The 12,470-nt window shown below is 42.5% G+C and overlaps 1 protein-coding gene across 2 annotated transcripts in view; it reads left to right on the top strand.

The window, feature by feature from the left end:
- The first annotated feature begins 482 nt into the window (after positions 1 to 482).
- The window catches only part of MTM1 (myotubularin 1), a 48,770-nt gene continuing 36,782 nt past the window's right edge, over positions 483 to 12,470 (top strand). Inside the window, exons 1-2 of one of the 2 annotated variants that reach the window (XM_056359910.1) lie at positions 483 to 604; positions 3,746 to 3,901. The gene's annotated coding sequence lies outside the window, so the exon portion shown is untranslated. Of the gene's footprint in view, positions 605 to 3,745; positions 3,902 to 12,470 lie in introns of those variants that run through there. The other variant, XM_056359911.1, reaches the window with a different exon arrangement.

Here is a 12,470-nt window from a genome sequence, read left to right on the forward strand (position 1 = left end):
GGAAGTGGACACAGTTGTTTTGTAACTCAGAAATACGTTGTATAACATAAAAAAAAAATGTTTTATAACATCGCTAATCCCCTTTTCCTGACGGCAGGCAGCGTCAGGCAGCAAAGGGTGCCTGTGCCGTGTGTGCTGCTACTCTTCGTACAGTGGCACCGCACTGTTTTGTATGTAAAGGTTCGGGTTTTTTTCGAATTTTACATGAATAATCCCCCTGGCACCTGCATCACCGATCCTTTTACTCCGTGTCAGTTTTTACCTGTAGGCAGGGCGCACGCAGGCGGCTTGGGCCGCCTCTGCACAGTGACGGCCACCGATCGACCGGCTGGATCTGCGTTACCCTGGGCGCCCCCCCCCCCCCCCCCCGTGTTTGCCTCCGCCCCCCGGTTCCCTCTCTTCCCGGCGGTTTCCCTGCGCTTCCTGGGACAAGTCGCGCAGACGCCGCCGCTCCCGCCCTCCCTCACGCCCCGCGCCCCCCGCTCCCGGCATGCCCCGCGCCTCCCGGCGGGCGGGGCACCGCCCCGTCACGTGAGGGGCGGGCTGGGCCGGCGCGGGGAGCGCTGGGCGCCGCACTCGGGCCCGCGGCGGCGGCGGCGTCGCGGTGAGTCTCGGTGGGGCCGGGCCGGGCCGGGCGGCGGGGTGACGCCGGCGGGCCCTGCCCCTGCCCACTGCCCCGGGGAGCCCTCCCTCCCGTCCCCGCGCCGGTGTGCCCAGGCGGGGGCGGCTGCCGGCCCGGGCCTGCCCTCCGGCCCAGCCCCTCTCTCTCAGGGCCCCCGCCGGCTGCCCTGGGGGTTTTTGCGAGGGCCCCCCCCGCCGCCCCCGGCCCTGGGGGAGCCCCGCGGCCCCGGTGCCAGCCCGCCTGCCGGGAGCCGGCGGGGCCCTGCGGCCGGCGGGGCCCGGCCTCTGCGGCGGCTGGGTGCTGCCCGCTCCGGCCCCGGGCCCTCGCCCCGCTGTGCTGAATCAGGCTGGAAGCGGGACGGTGCCGGAGCGCATCGCCCAGCGCCGCGGCTTAGCAAGGCGCCTGTGAACTGTGATTTGTACCTTTCCTGCAAAAAGAAATTCGCTCTTGGGATAGAAAAAATACCCCGAGAGTGCTCTTGATTCGCTTTCAGACTTATAAGCCTCTGTAGTGTTCCTTTCTGACTGGCTTAAATTTTGTTCTGAATCTTGTGACTTCTTTGAGTGTTCACAGCTGAAAGCAGAAACCTTCCATTCCAGAGCAAACGTTTTTGCTTAATTTAAAACAAGAAATGACTCTGGAAAGTGATAGAGTGTTTCTGCTTGCTGGTGTTTGTGCTTTGGCAGCCAAAAAGTGTAATTCCGACAGTGTCTGATTAGTGGGTTTTGGTTTGTTCCTTTGATTTTCTGAGTTTTTTTCAGATGTAGGTGTAATTAAGAGTGTAAAAGGACTGTTAGCTTTTTTCTTTTCACAGAAAGCCCCATTTTTTCTTGGTCCTGTAGAAAGCAACATAGGCAAACTCAGTTTTAAAATTGCATAGATGTTAAGTGTTTTGCAGTTGGCCTGTAGATGGACTTGTCACAATAGGTATTAGTCAAAACTATGTACATTTAAAAAGTACCTTGGCTCTACTGCGTAATACCCGTTTTGGGGCAATATCATGCTCATTGCTTGCTGGTCATTATATATTTGTTTATCATTAACCAGATCTGAAGGGCAGACTTCTCATGGTACAGGATTAGCACTGGGTGAAACTAGAACCTCTTTCTTGATACGGTTTTTGTATTAACGTTAATTTGTGGTTTAGGTGGTTAAAAAAGTTAGGCTGTGCAGTTATTAACAAAGCTGGTAAGTGCAATGAGCCTTAACACACAGAACTTTTGGGGCTGTATGCAGCTTCATTGTGTGGCAGATGCCGCAAGAGATGAGATATAGAGGTGTTTTCAATAAAATGCAGAATTTTCCCTTTTTGCACTGTTGATCATTCTATGCTTGGTCAGAAGTAAACTTCCAAAAGGCACACTTGCCCAAGAGAAGGGCTTGAAGCATCACTGAGGTTGAGCATACTCTAGTGTTAACATATTCCTGATGCATAGAGTTACAGTGTTAACTAAGAATAGAGTGCAGGACTAATGTAATGAGAGGTAACTGCAAATCTTTAATATTGTGTGTGTTCTTTTAAAGGAGAAAACATACTTTTTTTTTTCTATGCACTCAAATCGGGTAAAAATAAGTTTTGTTTCCTTCTGACTTTGCCAAGTTTACATAGCAGCTTTCATATGAAAGTCATTCCTGAATGTATTTGGGGGAAAAAAAAGAACCCAAATGAATGGTACTGTTGTTTTGGAAGGGATGAGAGGAAGTGCTTAACTGTGTGCAGAAAGGTGCCCAAATATGTGTGGGAAACATAAGCATGGTTAAAAGTCTGCATAAGATTTACATGTTGGAAACATGTCACGGAATTGTCGGGGTTGGAAGGGACCTCTGGAGATCATCTAGTCCAACCCCCTGCTAAAGCAGGATCACCTACAGCAGGTTGCAGAGAGTTGTGTCCAGGTAGGTTTTAAACATCTCCAGAGAAGGAGACTCTGCAACCTCTCTGGGAAGCCTGTCCTGGGGCTCTGTCACCCTCCAAGTAAAGTTCTTCCTCATATACAGATGGAACTTCCTTTGTTGCAGTTTGTGCCCGCTGCCCCTTATCATGTCGTTGCGCACTACTGAACAGAGCCCGGCCTCATCCTTTTGATGCTTGCCCTTAAGATATTTGTAGATGTTGATAAGATCCCCTCTCAGCCTTCCCTTCTCCAGGGTACCCAGGCCCAGCTCCCTCAGCCTCCCCTCACAAGGAAGATGCTCCAGTCCCCTCATCGTCTTTGTAGCGCCCTCCACTGGACCCTCTCCAGTAGTTCCCTGGCCCTCTTGAACTGGGGAGCCCAGAACTGGACCCAGCACCCCAGATGCGGCCTTACCAGGGCAGAGGAGACAGGGAGGACCACCTCCCTGGATCTGCTGGCCATGCTTCTCCCAACGCTCCCCAGGATCCCACTGGCCGCCTTGGCCACATGGGCACACTACAGGCTTATGGGCATCTTGCTGTCCCATCAGTAGTCCCAGGGTCTTCTCAGCAGAGCTGCCTCCCAGCAGGTCAACACCTGGCCTAACTGCTGCGTGGGGCTGTCCCTCCCCAGGTGCAGGACCTTACACTGACCTTTGTGGAACTTCCTGAGGTTCCTCTCCAGCCTGTCCAGGCCTTGCTGAATGGCAGCGCAGCCTTCTGGTGTATCAGCCGCTCCTCCCATTTTTCTTTCATCAGCAAACTGTTGATTTGCTCAGCCCACTCTGTCCCTTCATCCAGGTCATTGATGAGTAAGTTGAACAAGACTGAACCCAGTGCTGACCCCTGGGGAATGCTGCTAGTTGCTAGTTACAGGCTTCCAGCTAGGCTGCGCTGCTGGTCACAACCCTCTGAGCTCTGCTGTTCAGCCAGTTCTCAGTCCACCTCACTGTGGATTCAAAGCCGTATCTTAAATTTCTAGAAGAGAAAGTTCTCAGTTCCATCATTTTGATGCCAAACCTCCTGACGCAAGGTGAAGCATAAAAAGAACTAGACCTGTTTGTTTCCTTTCTCCAGAATGTTTTTAGTAGCAACTGTTCTGTGAGTTTGCTTCCTTTCTGGAGGTTTTATTTTATTTAAGAATTTATTTATTTTGTTACAGAATATTGCAATTGACATTAGTTCTTAAAGTGCTAACAATGTCTTCCTACCTGTTCCATTCCTGTCAGGGGCCAGCTACAGCACAGAACTCCAATGCTGTTCGAGAGTTGAAGGAATGAACACACAGTCGTCCTCTCAGCTTGCACTGGAGTGGACACCTATATATTTTCTACAGCTGAAATGACTTACTAAACCTGGAAGCTTCTGAGCAAGAGAAAACAAAAGTAAGTGCTACACTTTTGTGTAAGATGTAGTCTGTGTACTTCAACAAAATATAAGTAATTGGTGCACAGACTCTTTGCTGGGTTGTTGCATAAAATGACTGGAGAGGCTGTATGCCAGAGACTCTGTGTGATGTGACTGGACCCGTTAATGCATAACGGACATAGGCAAATGTGGAATACAGAAGTATCGAGCTTTCTGTGCCTGGCACAGTACCTACCTGTTACTTGGAAGAGAGCACACGCAAACGTATGGTGCTGCCCCATGAAAGACTTAGGATAGCCCCAATCTCCCCTTTCTTAGGGATTAAAGCAAAGAACGGTTTATGGATGACTTCTTCATAGTCCTCAGTCTGCTTCTTTCAGACACAAACTCAGAATGATACTTTCTCTGTAGTATTACGTGTATTTAGAGAAGCAATCCATGCAGTGGAAGAGAGAAATAACACAGCAGATGAAGGAGGAGGAGTCTGATGCATCAGTTGTACATGTTCTCAAAGGAAAGTTAGAGGAAAGCCCGAGTAGGGGATGTAATTTTAACTGTTACAGTGTCTTTTTTTATAGATATAGATATATATATACACACAAACACACACACACACACACACACACACACGATTTCATTATATAACAGATACAATTTCCATTTCTCTTGTGGAATCATCAGTTAAATCTTTAGCAATAGAACTGCAGTGGCCTAAGGGGATATCTTTCAAGAAGAATGAGCAGGGAGCAACTGAAGGCTCTCTTAATAGAAAACTTTGAAGCTGTATTTGCTGTCCCATAGGCTTTCCTGTCAACTGCATCAGCTTTTGACAATGTGGGAGGTATACATCCCTGCAGGGGATGCAGAGTAGAGAAAATAGACTGGGTGGGTTTAGAAAGCCACGGATCAGCCTTCAGGCATAGGTTTCCTACAGATGTAATGCTGATTCTAGAGGTAATGTGACTAATGGTTCCTAACAACAGCTACTCGCTTCTGTCGTGCCACCTATTCTAGCTAGACTTAACAGCTATTTGCTGTACAGGACTACATGCATAGAGGGAAAACTACCTTCTTTGATCCACTCATGTGACTGAACTTCCACTTCAGAACTTGGTTACTAGAGTAAATATTAAGAAAAAGTAAGTAAAAAAGATAATCATGGCAAGAGAAAGATACTATGCATAGAACAGACACAGGAGAAGCAATCGGCAAGTACAAGTGGACAGAAATAATTGTCAGCATGAATTACAAGGAATAGATCTCTGATAATTGCTAGAAAACAGGCCTTAGCAAATAATTGTATTTATTGCCACTGAAGCAGGTGCTGCTTTTCCTTCTTACTGTGATACAAAGCATGAGAAATATCTAGCTAACAGCTCAGAGTCCATCAACAGATAAGTTACTTAGTGTCCATAATGGCATGTGTCCTACTATATCATCTCTTTGTGAGGGTGCTTGTAACTCTCCCACGAGAAAGCTTGTCAGGATGAAAGCCAGGGTTATCACCCTAAGCTATGTTTTCAATATAATTAGAAATGAGGAAGCAATTGGGTTGATGATTAGAAAAAGTAATGTTACAAACTTTTATGTTAGGTTTTGTTGACAGTTTTGCTTTGCTTTGAAAATAGAGTGGGAGTCAAATTCCATGAGAAGTTAAGGCAGTAAAAGAAAACCTTCAAATGGAGACAGGAGAAATATCAATCAAGACAGAACTGAAGATTTTTATTTGCTCCCTCCAGCTATTATTTATGGCTTCCCATGTGCAAGCAACAACATTATTGTTTTATGGTTTTTTAAAGAAACATATACACAGAAGTGCGTAAGATCTGGTGGCACTAAGAAAATACTTACCAAACTTTCTGCCAAGCTCTTGTTGCTTGCTCCCACTTGTAGAACTTCATTGTCAAGATTTTTTTTTTTTTTTCATTAGTGCAAGGTTTTCCTGCTAATATCTTCAGAAGTACCTGGTGTAGTAAGCCTAATACCAGTGGGCAGGCAACTGTCATGCTTCTGATTTGTTTGCTGAAGTAAATAAGTCACTTGACTGTTGTGAACTTTTGTTCATTTGCACTTGTTCATATTGAGTCCTTTGGAGACAATGATTTGCCCTTTCAAATACAGGACACATTAGGGAACAAGAGAATGCTTTTTCTGGGAGAAGGAGCATTTCTGATTCTTTGCAAACAAATTTAGCAGTTCGTGTAGAGTTGTACAGCTTGCTGTTCACAGTCTAGCAGAGGACCGGCAACGTGTGGGATTCAGGAGTACGTTTATTTTAAAGACAGGAAGCCTGGTGGAGAACTGGTGTTTAGCAGACGGGTGGCTCCAAATTGCAAACTTTTTCATAAGTGATACTTTTTTTTGGTAGGATACAGAAATTTTTAATGCATTATTGATGAATTTAACTGACTTAAAAACTTCATTGCAGAAGTGCAAATAGTAGTATACATTCTACATGCACAGTATACCATTGAAGCTTGTACTGCTGGCATGGTTTCCCTGGGAAATGTAGGTTTCGTAAGTACATACAAATGGGGTGTATTATTTAGATGCTAAGGGAGAAGACCCACTAGTGGAATGAGCCAGTCTCAGATCAGTAAAATCATGAGGATCTACTTGAGGAAAGATAAGGGCTGCAGACTCCATTACTAAGAAGTTACACTTGGCAGGATTTTATATCCTGTAACTGTGATGGTAAAGAAGAAACGGGAGATTCTGTGATCTAGCAATTCTTATTGATTCCAAAGATCCACTCTGGAATAAGTGCAGGTAGAAGCTTATGACTTGACATGTCAAGGTGGTTTGTTGTTGTACATCATAGATATGATTTGCACTTGAGCTCTGACGTAAGAAACCATAAGTGCTATCAAGTGATTTAAGAGAACCTCTTCCTTTTCCTGCTTGATACTTAATCTCACAGGTAAGTCAGTTTTCCTTTCTTTCTGTTTGCCATCAGTTGCATAAGGAGTGACAGGTAATTGCTGGTGGCCGCAGGTAAATAAATACGTGTAACTATGATGTCTGAATTGGCATTGCTCTAGGCATGTTTTTGATGCCCATACTGTATGGCTTTTAAATGTTAAAATCTGTTTTTTAGTTAAGTAGTCTAAATATATCAGGTCAGAGAGCATGAACAATATTATTATGATTCATGATCAGAGGGCTGGAGCACCTCTCCTGTGAAGACAGGGTGGGAGAGTTGGGGTTGTTCAGCCTGGAGAAGAGAAGGCTCCAGGGAGACCTTGCTGCAGCCTGCCAGTACTTAGAAGACTTATAAAAAAGGACAAACGTTTTAGCAGGGCCTGTTGCAATAGGACAGGCAGTAATGGCTTTGAACTAAAAGAGGAACATTTATACTAGATATAATGGATTTTTAGTGATGAGGGTGGTGAAACAGTGGAACAGGGTGCCCACAGAGATGGTTGATGCCCCATCCTTGGAAGCATTCAAGGTCAGGCTGGGTGGGGCTCTGAGCAACCTGCTGTAGTTGAAGAGGTATGTCCCTGCTCATTGAGGGGGATAGGACTAGATGATCTTTAAAGGCCCTTTCCAGACCAAACTACTCTAGAATTCTTTCTTAAAAAAGAGAGTTTTTCTTCTACACACACACCCCCACCCCCCGCATTGGCATCTTTCACTGTTGCAGAAGTTTTAATTTATTTTTTTTTTATTTCCCTTGGAAATAAATGTAAGCAAGTATTTCTGTGGCATGGGTGTTTTGGTGATTTGGTTGTGTGTGTGTGTGGTGGTGATTTTTTTTTTTAAGCTTTATCTGTTTGAAACTGGAATGCTCTGCCTTTATGCTACTTACTTTTTGTAGCTTTGTTGGACTTTGGAGACTTCTGCTACCTCATTTTTGTTTCCGTTATTGAGTATAGTTCCTTTGTGCTAAAATATAACTAAATATAACTGGTTATATGAGTGTGAAAGAGATATTTTTATGAACTTGATTAGTTGGTTGTGGCACTTTGGTTTCACTGTATTTCTTCTTGGTTGATTAGTGCTATTTTGTTAGGGACAGCTGATGTCTGGAAAACTGCCTTCGTTGCTGTAGTGTAGATCTTTCTTGTGATTTGTTTTGTAACCCTATATATCTTTATATAAAATTCTAAAATTTTATTAACCTTTAATGAAATGAATGACTGCCCTTGATTTCATTAGATTAAATGCTTGTTTACTGGCGTTAAAGATGCTGATGCTTATTTCAGTGACTTGCTGATATGATAGACTGTTGCTTTTCCATAATTGATTTTTTTTAAAGGATTTGTGTTCTTTTTTGCTTAGAGTGAAATACTTCTATGTGTTTTGGATTTTTTTTCCTTCTCCCTACATGGTTGTCTTAGCTTAATTTTGCTACTGTCTTAGAAATTCCTAGAGTTCTGCTCTATTCTATGTTATTTCTGAAAACCTATGTGTTATGTGTTATCTCTTCTGTGCAGCTGTGGTGCTGACAGATGTGTTTTTTGTTTTTAGGACTTTGTATTTTATGCTTTTAATGTTATTGCGGGAAACACAAGGCAATATATTCATACTAGCTCTGTAGGTTGTTACTGTACCTAATAAAACTCTACAGTAATCTGTGTAACACCAGCATACTTTGTCACTATAAACCTGCTTTTTCATTTTTTTGCTGCTTATGTTCAAATGAAAGTGCAAGCAGCTTTTTCTATATACCCACACTAACTTACACTTACCTCTCAAACACAGTGAAAAATTGTTTACTAATATATTATTATTTTTCTTCTCTTTGAAATAATTCCTTATTTGTTATCAGGTCTAACTATGAAAATAATTTTTATCTAGACTGGCAGGTGTCTTGCAGGTCTTAAATGATTAACCCAGTGCACTGATGGTTTTCAAGTGTCATGTAATTGTCCAATTGTGACTGTAACTTTAGAAGTGCTCTAATTCTTTTCGGAATTACTATGACAGCAAATGAAGGGATTTAGTAAATTTTGTAACTGTATTTTTAGGAGAGGCCTTGGAGGTGCACAGACTTTTTATATGCTTCCACAGATCATCATATGGAGCAGGATTATGAGAACTTTGGCATTGTGCTGTGTCATGGTTGTTGATGTGTGACAGAAATGGGAATGCTTCTAGAAGATGTTCAGTTAAACTGTTGTTCATTTTTACTGTATTGATAAATCTGATTCTGGTAAAAGCAAATAGTTCTCATGCTTATCCAGTTGCCCTTATATTTATATACAGATGTATATATATATATACACACACACACAATAACTGCTTCAACTACAGTAATATGTGTCACTAATGTTTTTTTGCCATGTTTACTTCTTACGTAGTATATTCTGTAAATGTCTTCTGTGTATAGTAATTTAGCAGTTTAATTTCCTCAGTCTTTCTGGAGCAACATATTGAACATTATGGACTATATAAAGTTAAAAGCTTCATTTTACATTAAGTGGTGTCAAATTTTTTTTGCTCCAGATGGTTGATGTAGGTACAAATTTGAAGAGGTTTTCTTCCAAAGCTTTAATCAGTGATGGTCAAAAATATTCAATATCTGGAAGGTGGTGCTCCCAGTTCACTTCATGCAGTTTACTTGATTTCAGATGTTTGTGGTAGTAATCCTTTGGCTGATGCAGGTTATGTTGTGGTTGGGCACAAACTGGTTCTTTATATGTGTTAAGATTTTAGGTTGAGACAAGCATGGCTCAGTTATATAATAGTTACAAATTATTTGGTATGATTATGGTGTGAAGGTGAAGCCTTAAAAGGACCAGCAAAATGTCAAATGAACTTTGATTTCTTCCGTGTTATAAACGATGAAAACTAGTTTTACCAGGCTGCTGTCAATCTGAACATGAGTCTTGGTGATCTTTCCAAGCTGTGCTGCATACATTCTCTCACCTGTTGCCAGTGAAGAACTGTAAAGGATGAATAGCTTGCCACTTCAGTTTCTTAACCCTCAAAAGCTTATTTACATGTTTTAAAGTTTATTTAGATTTTCTGTGTGGGCATGTGCTGATATCTGTCAGCATTTATTCATAAACAGCAGATAGGATCCTTGAAATGACTTAAAATCTGGCCTTCAGTGCCTACCATTTCAAATGTTGTTGCGCCTCCATTCCCATGAATCCTAGGAAGCACAAGTATAAATATAATCTTTAATGAAAATAGAGATTCCAAGTAGTTTAATTGTTATTGTAAGATCATTGGAGCCTACATTTCTTGGTAGTGTTACTATATTAAGTTCTGGTAACTTTAACAAAGCTTTGTTTATTAGTTCAAGTTAAATCCAGTAAAATTTCTTTGTCTCCTTGCTATTCTGGATTCAGGGAAGAATGTTCAACTGTTTGTAACTGTAGAATACCATAAACAAAGCTCTCTTGATTTATTTTCAATTTGCAGAGTAATTGTACTTCAGTTCAGCTGCTGCCAAGTGTGAGACTTGCATGGCTTTCAGTTTTTGTGCAAGTATAGAAGTACATATGGGTGATACTGGGGAATAAAATGTTTCTGCAGTGGAAAACTACTTGCAAGATTTTTCTCTGTGTGGAAGGACTACTGCTGCTCTGTGATAATGAGAAAGTTGTAGCTATTTTAAGACTATGATGGAGTATGTTTTTGAATTGTTCATGGCAGTATTACTTTGGGAAGTTGCCAGAAGCAGCTTCTACCATTTGTCAGAAAAATAAATTATATTTTAAAAGGAAATATTTCATGTTCATTTTAAATGTTTTTGAAAACTTGTTTGCTCTTTTGATACAGAGGAGTCCACTTCTTTAAGGGTGTGTCTTTGTTTGAGTATTTTTAAATGAGAACTTAATCTTGTCTGTTGTCTGAAGATCACAGAAGCATAGAGCAGTTCAGGTTAGAAGGGACTTCAGCAGGTCTCTGGTTCAACCCCTTGCTCAAAGCAGGGTCAGCCCCAGCTGCTGAAAGCTTTACATGGTTGGGTCTTAAAAACCTCTGAGGATGGAGACTGCAACCTCCCTGGGCCTTGTTTTCACTGCCTGACTGCCTTACTGTGCAAAAGTAGTGGGGTTTTTTCCTTAAATTGAGCCGGAATCTATTTTGTTTGTGTTGTGTGTTGTCTTCTCGTCAGTCACTGCTTTGAGGACTCTGGCTCTGTCTTCTCAGTAACCACCTCAGAGGTACTACTGGTGGGTGGGCAGCTGTGGGGTCCCACCGAAGCAGTCTCCTCTTCAGGCTGAACAATTCCCGGCTGCCTCAGCCTCTCATCGTAGGGCAGGTGCTCTGGGTCCTGGTCGTGTTGGTGGCCCTCTGCTGAACCCCCTACCAATGCCTGTCTTGTGCTGGGGTCCAGCAGCAGACACTGTTCTAAAATGCTAATTGGGTGTTCTGTAATGTAAAGTTTAATACCTGACCATAGCTTGCTTACTGAAATCAAGGAAACGTGGATGGTTATAAATGTGCATGTTAGTATTTGGGTTTTTTAAGTGTAATTGGATTTCAAAGTAAAATTTAGGTAGCATTAAAAGAATTCTTCCACTTATCTACGGATGAAATAACTCACATGAATTTTAGTGAAAATGTTTGATGATGGATTAAAAAAAGTATCTGACAGAGAGCACCTTATCTTCAATACATATTTATTCAACTTAATTAACTCTGAGTAAGTCAAATTTGCATCATTAAAGTGTTGGAAATGAAACAGAGTAGTTGGTTGTAATTCTGTAATGAAATACTCTATAGAAATTGAAGTTGGTGAGTGAGTTCATTCTCACTGTGTAGAATGTTTAAATAAATTAGTCTCATGGAGAGTTGGGGGAATTTTACACAAAGTAAGCTTACATGCACGCAGAGGTCTGCTGCAACAGCTCCACAGACATCTTGGTTGTTGGAAGTGGCATGGTGGGGAGGTGAGCTCTGTCCCGCTGTCTGTCAGGTTCTACAAAGAGAAATTTTTCTGAGAATCTGAAGGGATCCCTGCGTATTCATTCCTTCTAATTTACACTGAGGTTTGGAAAAGTTGTAGTCAGTGTTCCGGAGTCCGATGATTATTTCAGAATCGTAACTCACCTCATGTTATGCCTACAGTTCAGCCAAAACTTAGTGAATGTGTGTAAGGGAGGCAAGCGAGGAAACAGAAGGCTTTTAAAACACTTCATAGTGTTCTCCTGTGTGAGCAGCAGAAACACGCTATGATTGGAGATTGTAGTGAAAGGCATAAGGAATGTCCAAACAAGCTTTTTTGTTCTTACGAGCTTAGGCAGTGGGTTGGCACCGGGGTGAGTGTCCAGGATCCTGGGTGGGATTGTGTGACCTCTGCTGAAGCTTGTCTTTCTGTGGCTTCGCTGGTGGAGTGGCTGTGGTTGCAAGATCAACAGCTAGCTTGGGTGTGCCTGTACCTGCTGCAGTCAAAATTTCCATTTTGTAGTGCAGATCTATTCAGGGTTGCCACATCTTTTAAAAGTCACTTTTCTAGGGCTTGTTTATGCTCACTTGTCTCTCATCGTTGGTGCAACCTTCATTTAAATTTGTGAGCTCTAGTTAAAACCACTTTCTATACAGACAGAAAAACTGGGACTGTGCTGTGCCTTTGTCTCTTCATCTCACCTGGTATTTCTCACTTAAAATATGAACAAAACCCGCTTA

Source organism: Falco biarmicus, chromosome 14 (genome assembly GCF_023638135.1).
Source record: "Falco biarmicus isolate bFalBia1 chromosome 14, bFalBia1.pri, whole genome shotgun sequence".
Classification (NCBI taxonomy): Eukaryota; Metazoa; Chordata; class Aves; order Falconiformes; family Falconidae; genus Falco; species Falco biarmicus.